At 41.7% G+C, this 9,762-nt stretch overlaps 1 long non-coding RNA gene across 1 annotated transcript in view; it reads left to right on the forward strand.

Annotated features, from left to right (window-relative positions):
- Positions 1-4,111, forward strand: part of LOC147751265 (uncharacterized) — a 34,787-nt gene extending 30,676 nt beyond the window's left edge. Inside the window, exon 2 of the long non-coding RNA XR_015295552.1 lies at positions 2,952-4,111. This is a non-coding gene — a long non-coding RNA (uncharacterized LOC147751265). The remainder of the gene's footprint in view (positions 1-2,951) is intronic.
- The last annotated feature ends 5,651 nt before the right edge of the window (positions 4,112-9,762 follow it).

A 9,762-nucleotide genomic window follows, 5' to 3' on the forward strand; every position in this document is an offset into this window, starting at 1 on the left:
GGTCTCCGTGAGGAAGGCAACGTCTGGAGCTGTGGTGTCGAGGAGGTTCCAGAGTTCGATGGCATGTCTGTGGATGGAGCGGGTGTTGAGCAGGATGCACTTGAGGTGGGTACTGCTGGTGTTCGGCTTGGTGGGTGCTGGTGCGAGGCAGGTCCGGATGCAGGTGAACTTGCAGGCGTGGCAGCTGAAGGGTCCGTGGGTACGTCGTGGAGAGGCTTGATGGCATTCTGGGAGTCGGCCGGTGTTGAGAGCGGTGAGGGTGGCGGCGGAGTACGTCAGGCGGGTCGGTCGGGGTCTTCGGGGGCCAGGGGTCCTGGCGCTGGTCGCGATCCGGTCGCGGACGGGCGTAGACGGGCTTACCTTTGGCGCGCCTTCGGCGCACAATCGGCGCGCCCGCTGCGCGTGACCGCTGCGCGTCCGCACGGTCGCCATTTAAGGCGAAGTGCGCGGGTGGGCGGAGCAGCTGGGAGGCGGGAGCGGGGAGGGAACAGAAGAGAAAAAGGGGCGGGGCCAATGTCGGTGGCGGGAAGCGAGAGCGGAGGGCGGCGAGGTAGGCGGCCAATCAGGAAGGAAACTGGACACGGCACAGGGGATACAAAGAAATTAACAGGCACAAATTTAGGGCAAAACAAATAAAAACGGCAAAATACGCGAGCAGACGGCAGAAACAGACAAGCACAAATTTAGGGCAAAACAAATAAAAACAGCAAAATACGCGAGCAGACGGCAGAAACAGACAAGCACAAATTTAGGGCAAAACGAGGAAAAACAGCAAAATACGCGAGCAGACGGCAGAAACAGACAAGCACAAATTACGGGCAAAACAAGGAAAAACAGCAAAATACGCGAGCAGACGGCAGAAACAGACAAGCACAAATTTAGGGCAAAACAACTGGGAAACCAGAGGGGAGCGACCACGGCGTCAGCGAGGCCGGCGGCGAGGCAGAAGGCAGGCAGAGGGGAACACACGCAGCAGCTGGTGGCCGTGCGGCGCGGGGGTGTCCCACAAGTGGGTCTTGGGCCCCTCCAGGTCGGAATTATCACCGGAAGAGCGGTGAGCCCACCCCTTTCGTTTTTTCACTTATTTCATTTCAAGGCGAGCATTATCCTTGATGCAACAGATAAGATCAGACCTTAAGTCTGCGCATAGTTACATACTTAGTTTTGATTTTCTCCTTGTTTTCCCCTTTCTTTCCCTGCCTTTTTTCTGTTCTTGTCTCCCTTGCCTCTTGTCCTTCTCCTGTCTTTTTTCATTTATTTCTAAATTTAGACCTCTTGGTCCAAGCACAACCATTCAGAGGTATGTGTTGGAATACTTTATATTCAATCACGGTGCACTCATTGTTCGCATGATTTTTTCAAAACACCGTCGAACTTAATTTAGCACATCACCACGAATAGTCTCGGCATAAAATCACAGATTACACACAGACCGAACACGAATTGTTTGGGGTGTCAATGTGCATGAGTGCTCATTCAATCGCATGAAATGTACACAATACTGGCATATAGTGAATGATGTCACTAAGGGCACCATAGCACACCAAAGGATGTCTTCCTCAAACCTTCTCAAGGATATAGACTTATGCATGAAGTTTTCTTCTATCATGCTTGTCTCGATAGCCGGCCACGAGTGGATTATAGGCTATTTTTTGCCATGTTGAAATTGTATACATTCGCAAGAATAGCCCCTTTTTTTGTATTGTTTCCAGCCCTGAAGATTCGCGAGATGCGATGAAACACGTGTCGGCTGGTTGTTCTCAAGCTGTGATAAATTAAACCAAGACAACAAGACCTTTTTGCGTTTATATGTGTATTCAATTGCATTGATTGCTTATCATTGTGTATTACTGTTGTTCCTCTGCAATTAATTGCTCAATTGTTCATGGCCACATTGTGACCTTCTCAACCTTACGGAGTGTGTGCATAGGGTATGTCTCTTTTTGTAATGTTGGATTAGTACAGCTAGCTGACTTCTCCTTTGAGTGGTTATATGGTTGTCCACTCACCCAGTTGCACCACCATTCACTCTATCTTTTCATGCTTCCATACTGGCAGTGCGCCCATTCTCTGACCTCTAAAAACCATTTGTACTCGAAACACCTACATTGCATTGGATTTAGTTGTACATGGTTCCTTGTCTTCTTTAAAAAGATATTGGATAACAAAATTGCTGTGCATTTAAAACATATTAATGTGTGTTAATGCTAAGGCTTTAGTGAGATTTAAGTAGGTATAACAGTAATTAATTCACAATTGTTAATACATACATAGTTCTATAGAAAAGTTTATATCCTTGCTTGTCAATATTAAAATCTTCAATGCCACCGAAATTGCATCCGATTTAGTTTTACATTTTGCTTGTCTTCTTTAAAAAAATATATTGGATAACCTTGACAAAACCACTACTGGCATTTGATTCACATTCCCCTTTCAAAATGGTATTATTTATTCATTTCATTAGCTGCATCACCGGAACATAGAAGTCAAACTCAATGATTTGCCAAACAATAGTATAATGTTTTTGTCAAACCCATTCAAGGTTGAGGGAATAGAAAAGATAAAGGAGAATGTATCTTTCCATAGAGTGAATGCATCTGCTAAGTTCTTGGCCATAGATGTTTCTGCAAATATCAGTTAATGCATGAAAGTTCAATGTTGCAGCACCAGGATAGTAGGAATGAACTAATCTTGTATAGTTGGAATTATTTCCATAGTTGTACAACCCAATTTTGTCTGCTGCAGACAGTAAATCTACCTCTCATAAGAGTTGCCAACATTGATAGTTCCGAAGTACACTTTGCTAATACCAATAGGTGCTTGTTTATTCACTTTCATGAAATATTTTCCTTCCCGGGTAATATTATTTCCTTTGCTAGGCTATTATGATATTGTGGCTTTATTTTCCCCTTGGCACGTGTTCATTTTAGCTTATAATTGGTGTCTTACAGAGCATACCCGATGTTCCTCCCAACCCTGGTGAACTCCGGACTGAACTACTTGGACTACGACCCCACCAAACAGAAAAAGTGCAAACGTCCCAATAAATAAATGGTTTATAGCTACAAACTCCTGCCTGGTTCAGCAAAGGACCCTACACAAGATCTTGAAGAATGTTAATGCCTTTTGTAGTGAATGCCTTTACATCGTGTTAATAGAGTGTCAAAAATATACAAATAGTTCTTGCATAAGTTTTCATGCATATTGTTTAAGACACATCTAAGTTAATTGTAGGTCTGCTGCAGTATTACTTCTAAGAAGTATTTTTATTAAGTTAAATGTAAAATAAACGTTATCATTATCTAGCTGTGTTGTAGCTTGTTCATGAACATTATTTATCTGTGATTTGTGAATGTACCTTCAACTGAACTGTAGATAACTCTTGTATCTCGTTTAAAAAAAATGTATTTTCTTTTGGTTGGAACCATGACTTGGCTCTTGGAGTCAAGAAGGACTCGCCAAGCGAGCCACAAGGCTTGGTGAGCTAAAACTCGTTTAGCCCCAATATTAAGTCATTCTCTTTAGAGAATTACTTAATTTGTAAATTATATAATTTTCTTTCCTGAAGCGGAAGAAACTGAGATCCATGTGATCTTTTTCTGCCCCGCATATAGCCTGCCTAGATCTGAATGGGTCCAACAACTTTGTAGAAACCTGGGTATAAAAAAATTTAGAGAGGTTTTTAAGATTAAATTATGACACTTTCCCTGTATTAGCTGTTGCAATCTCCAAGTTTTTATTTGCAATGTGGTGCAAATGCAGACACCTACTGAAAAAATAGAGTAGAGAACTTTGGTAGCCTCGTTCTTTTTTAGATTAACCCTTGATTTTAAATTGTCTTAATCATGGGATTAGCTCATCTTAACTTTTTTTATTTAACTTATGTTTTTAAATGATTTTGAATTAACTGATGGCACTGTCTAATACTTTCTCAAAGGTGTCCTTGACAGAGACTCCTACCCATGTTTTATGCCCCCCCATCTGATATTTGCTTGAGGGGGGGTGGGACTTCTTACATAGTGATGCATTAAAATTAATGGGGATTTAAATGTTAAATTATATTGTGCTTTTATGGCAGTAACAGCCGAAATAAAGTTTGTTGAATGACTGACTGAATTTTCTTATATGCAAATGATTTGTTGCGAATGCTACGTAATGTGCCTGTGTAATATGCCAGGCAATTAGGTATTTCAACATTTCTCGCGTATCTGTTGAAAACTGCCCTAACTCTATGGCTTTTGTACCCAATATTTTTCAAAAACTGTGCTGTCAAAATAAAAATTATGCCTCATTTATAAAATCGTAGATTGAAGTACTATTCCCCAAACATTATTTCATAGGAGCGAGTTTCTCTTCACTTTTTTTCTTCCGATACACTGTTGATCCTTGGGTTGAAGTGCAATTTTAATACAGATTCCTTATAAGACTCTTGAATCTGATTATGAATACTGCTTACTAAAAGCAGTAGAAAGAGGATAGCTTGCAGAAGAGGCAACCACAATGTTTTTTTAAAGGAGTGAATTCTAGCATTTCTCATAAGTATATGTGCATAGGCGTAGGATTTCGGTTATTGAACAGGGTACAAGAGTTAAAAGTATAAGTGGTTGTGGACTTGTGTGAAGTCACATAAGTTCCAACTGATGCAGGCTTCCTTGCAACAACAGCATCAATACTTCTGCAGAAAGTACAGCGGTAAAGGCCCATATAGGAACAAGCAACCTCCTTACTCCTCTTCACCCTCTTGTGCTCCGACCAGTAAGCAAGTTTGATTTGTGTGTTCTGAACCATATGATCCCAGTCAGTGGTGGACTTATTCAATTTTCTTCCTGGTGTCTAAAAGTAACCTCATGCCGGTGGGCTCTGCAGCTCATTCAGTTAGTTTATGCATTATCATTTGTGAAGAAACCTAATTTTGTTTTACTAATCTTACCCCTTCCTCCTTCCACACAAAAATCTTGATGAAAAAGATTCTCCCTCTCTTCGAGGCATGGAAAGCGGTGAAGCTAATGCCCCTCTCCAAGAGAGAGTCAATGTTTTTGGTACATATACTTCCTCATTTCCAGATGAGGAGTGAGGTTGAAACCATTTCTGTATCTCAAGTATTTAAACAAATTAAAACATAAATAAGTTAGAAAGTTCAAGATGGTGACACCTCCATATTCTGTTTGCTCTTAAGTCACACAACTGATGTGTTTTTCTGGACTTGCAAGACAGGCAATACTGTCTCCCTATGGCCAGAGACCTGCACTTAAGTTTCAGGGTGTTTCTATTGATTATTTACATAATTACTGGCTGTGTTGGTTCCATACCTACACCATCAAGCTATTTATAACTGTCCGTATCTGTTACTAGCTGCTGAAGGCAAGCTTTCCTTCTGAAGAACTTAGAAATTACAGCCTCACATTTGCGATGTTTTGATTTTTCATCAATCAAGATAAATCCAATCTGTACCGAACCCAATCTCTCTAATTCATAGGAGCGGTCCTAGACTCTCACAACATTAAAGCTTTCTTTCCTCCCGAGCAGGTGGTTCATATTCAGGACATGGCGTCTTAGTTTTCAATCTTTCCAACTCAGTCAGCCAGAGCTTGCTGGGTGTTCAGGCATATTTTGTCTTCCTAGTTCCAGATGCTTGTGTTCATATGAGAAAATTGCTATTGGCACTTTGTGGCCGTTGTGAACTTGCAGGGCATGACCCTTTCAGACCACCAGTTGATTCACACTTTAGCATGGTGAACATCACTGGAGAATGTGTTCAGAGTGGAGATGTTTATCCTCCTTGTCCTAATACTACTATGTGGGGACATTCGTCGCTGACAGGGTGGGAAATGCATCTGGACACCTTGACCTTAAATGTACTATGGTCGCAGAAGAACATCGGAATATATTTAAGTCTGCTGAAACTGACAGTGATTCATCTAGCTCTGAAGTGTTCCTGCTTTATGTCTGCCTAAAGTCTGATACAGACCAGTACAGAATTTGACAGTCAAGTGTGCAATGCACTAGGAGGCAAGAAAACCTTGGCAGTTTGCCATATGCATGGGAGATGGTCTGTCAGCAGCTCATCTGACTGGCATAGAGGAAGAGACAGGAGACTACCACCGGTATCTCATGTATTCAAATCTAAAATTGGAGTTACAGCAGATCATGTCCCAGATTCTCAAAAGGTAGAGCACACCTCAGTTTGATTTCTCTGCAGATTAAACCGAGAGTATGTCATCTCCTTTGCTTGAGACAGATGTCAATTACAGGCTCTCTGTGGGACACTTTTAATTTCCATTGGACATTTAATCTACAGTATGCTTTTCCACCAGTTCTTCTAATGCAAAGAGTTCTTCAGAAGATAAGATTTCACAAATCCATGACTGTTTGTGGCACTAGATTGGGTCAAAAGACCTTGGTATGCTGACATGCTGCAACCAGTGCAGTACACGCCTTAGAGGCTACTTGTCGGGAAGACTCCCTGTATTGGTTTCACAATCACTTATTTCTTCCCAATCTCATTCTCTGAATATTCATGCTTGGATCTGAAGTGGTTGACCTTGACTAAATTTCCATTGGATACCGAGGTCATTGATATATTTGTGTCTGCTAAGTGTTGTTCTACAAGAGTTCTCTACTCCAGCGTGTGGCCCGTCTTCATTTCTTGGTGTGAGGGCCATGTCCTAGGACCCTCTGAAATCCAAGTGCAATGTCAGTTCACTCTTTGAATACTGAAAAAAAGTTTTATCATCAGCATGATGAAAAGTCAAGGAGCAGCCACGCCTGCTTACCTTTCCTTCTGGATCTAGGTTCTTTTTGTAAGATCCTGATTGTCCGACATATTCCTTAAAGGGTTACAGATTAGGTTTTCACTGCCTTCCTCTGTGTAGATCTGTAGGACCTTAACTTGATTTTGACTTATCTTATGGATAATCCTTCAAACCAGACATCCTGTGTTTACACTCATACATCAAGGCAGGGACAAAGAGTTCTGTTTGGTTAAGGTATCCAGCTCACTGTAACCAAAGCTGATCGCGGCCCTTGTCTACAATGATTTTAACCCATCAGTGGAGTAATATAGTGTATTTTTCTCTTTTCTGTTGACAGTCTGTTCTGAGGGGATCGACATGCCACTATTTTAAATCAACAGACATACTGGAAACCTACAACAAAGGTCAAAACAAAGTGCACACACTTGAGTAACAATCCGAGAGAAATCAGGTACCATGTATCTCAGAAAAAAGGCAAGAGAAACTTTTTTGTGGGGCAGTGTGTCTCATTGGACTTTAGGTGGGTAGTGGATCTATGCATACATTATGTCCGGTCTATTGCTAAAATCCGTGCTCAGTTACAGGAGATTAGATTATTAGAAATTCAATAAATATGATTGTGGCCTGTAAGCATGATTTACTTACCTTCGGTAATGATGAACCTGGCGGATACTCGATTTGCCTGCAGATTCCTCACCTCGGGAATTTCCCTAGGCACCAGAGTGGATCTGAAAATTTGAAATAGCTTTCCTGTGCCCCAGTTAATGCCATAAAATCAGATCAGTTCCTTGCCTCCCCCAATGCTACATGCCAGAGCCATATAGTTTCCCACTGCATGCTCTTAGAGTTGGACATAAGACTTTAGAAACCGGCTGAAATACAGTGCAGAAGACTAACTAGGAGCCCTATAAAAATTGTCCTCAGAATGGGGAGGTTCAGCTGGTTGGTGAAGAATCTGCCAATAGAGTATCCACCAGAAGGATCATTCGCAAAGGAAAATAACTTTTTCCACTGATGGTTGTTTCTATCTACAGATCCTCATCTCAACAATCCTTATTAAAAGCTGTACTCCCCAGCAGACGGGTCTGAGAACATAATACAACAATAACACAGTAAAAAAACTTGTGACACAGGCTCATTGAAGCGTCTGTACTTCAAGTCCAGGGCAGAGACTAATGTCCGGCAAAAGTGTGACCCGAGTCCCACATCACTAGCTTAACAAACCTGGAGAACAGCAAATAAATGTTTTTTTATTTGGTACAGTGGGCCTGAATATCGTCAAGAGCACTTATTGTTTTGGTGTGGCTGGACTAAAGTCCATAGCTCGCACCCATGCCCCTTATCGCTAGTGTATCCATTGGAAGTATCTGTTTAATGCTTCCAGAAGCTCATATATATATGTTATTGTTTCAGCTATTTCTTTCTCCCTTCTGGCGATATCGCCAGAAGACTTCTGGGGAACTAGTTGTTGCACTTTATACCTCACCAAATCAAATCAAAATAAGAAAAGGCCAAGCAGTACATTGTTAAGCTTCAACAATATAAACTCAAGTGCCAGTAAGATGTGGGTAGTGCAGCCCACATTTGATCTTTAGGTTGATACTGGGGCTGATGCTGAAAACGCTGGAAAATATTAAAAGCCTACAGTAGTAGCATCAAACTGTCATGAATAACGAAGTAAAGGTTAGATGCACCCACTAAATCATTAACACTGAAATATGTCAAATAAACTAGAAGACCAAAAATATACTGGCATCAAGTCGCTCAGTCATAAAGGCAACCATCTGTGGTTCATCAGAAACAATTACCAAGCCAAGGCTGCCAAGGTCTTGTTTGTTAATTGTTCAAAAAGAGAACACAAGAGTCAGCCCTACAAAAGCAAACATGACAAGCACCAGCACATACCAACAGTGGGCCCTGGCCAAAGGCAGGCTAACTCCTTTATTGCACATGGAAAAACACATCTGGTTGCTGTCATGCAGTTGCTACAGAAGGGCAGCCTGCAACCAATATGACATCCCAGGTGCAAAGCAAACAGCCAGGTCACAGAGTCCTAGTTCTGTTGATGATATAGCCATGACTAACAGACTGAATGAAGAACCTGTTTGTCCTCAACCAGAGGAGATTTATCATAAATTGTAGTGAAAGACACAGATTGAAGACGAACATGTCTGTGTGGAATGTGTCTCCTTTAAAAAAAAGATCACCTGTCCCCAAAATTACAAAGATTCCTCTGACGACAAAGAAACAGAAGAAGACAAGAAAGTATGAATCGGAACCAAAGTGCCACCCAAGAGGTAGAACTCTCCCAGCGGTCCCACAGTGGAGACTATGTCAAAGTCTCCTCCCAAAGGAAATGTCAACAAAAACAAAGTTCACTGCCCTTGTATTCAGCAAATTGGTCTGCTGAAGAGCAGTCAACAATACCTTGCAAGCTCAGTCCAAAAGATAAAGATAAAGTCATCAAGTTCCAACACCCTGCAAACATGATCCATGCTTCCCTGACCGAAGATGTTATTCAAAATAATGGAAGCACTTCCTGTATGCTTTAGGCCTCACTAGGAAGGTGGAAAATCTTGATGGCACCTGGCAGTAGCCATGTCACATGTAAGAGGAGTGGTGCGACGTAGAAGGACAAAAACTTTACAGACAGGCACAAAGCAACTCGGGTCGGCAGCAATCTATCTCAACGACTATCCATTACTCGCTCACATGAACACCTACATCTTGATCCACTAAGATGCTTTATCATCACCGATATAAATTGTGGAACACACGAATCGCTCGTGTCATGCCAAACAACATACATGCAAGCTGACAACTAATGAATCTTACTACAGAACACAAAATTTGTCCTGTAATCTCAAGGAACAAAGAAGGAAATATACATTCTACAGGGTAAGCAGACAAATGGTAGGACACCTATGTTACAACCTGTAGGAAGGTGGCTACCTGACTATGGTTACCCCAGATTATTTGCCTTGTGTTTAGCTGGTTTTCGACTTAGTTG

This window comes from Lissotriton vulgaris, chromosome 1_1 (genome assembly GCF_964263255.1).
Source record: "Lissotriton vulgaris chromosome 1_1, aLisVul1.2, whole genome shotgun sequence".
NCBI lineage: Eukaryota > Metazoa > Chordata > Amphibia > Caudata > Salamandridae > Lissotriton > Lissotriton vulgaris.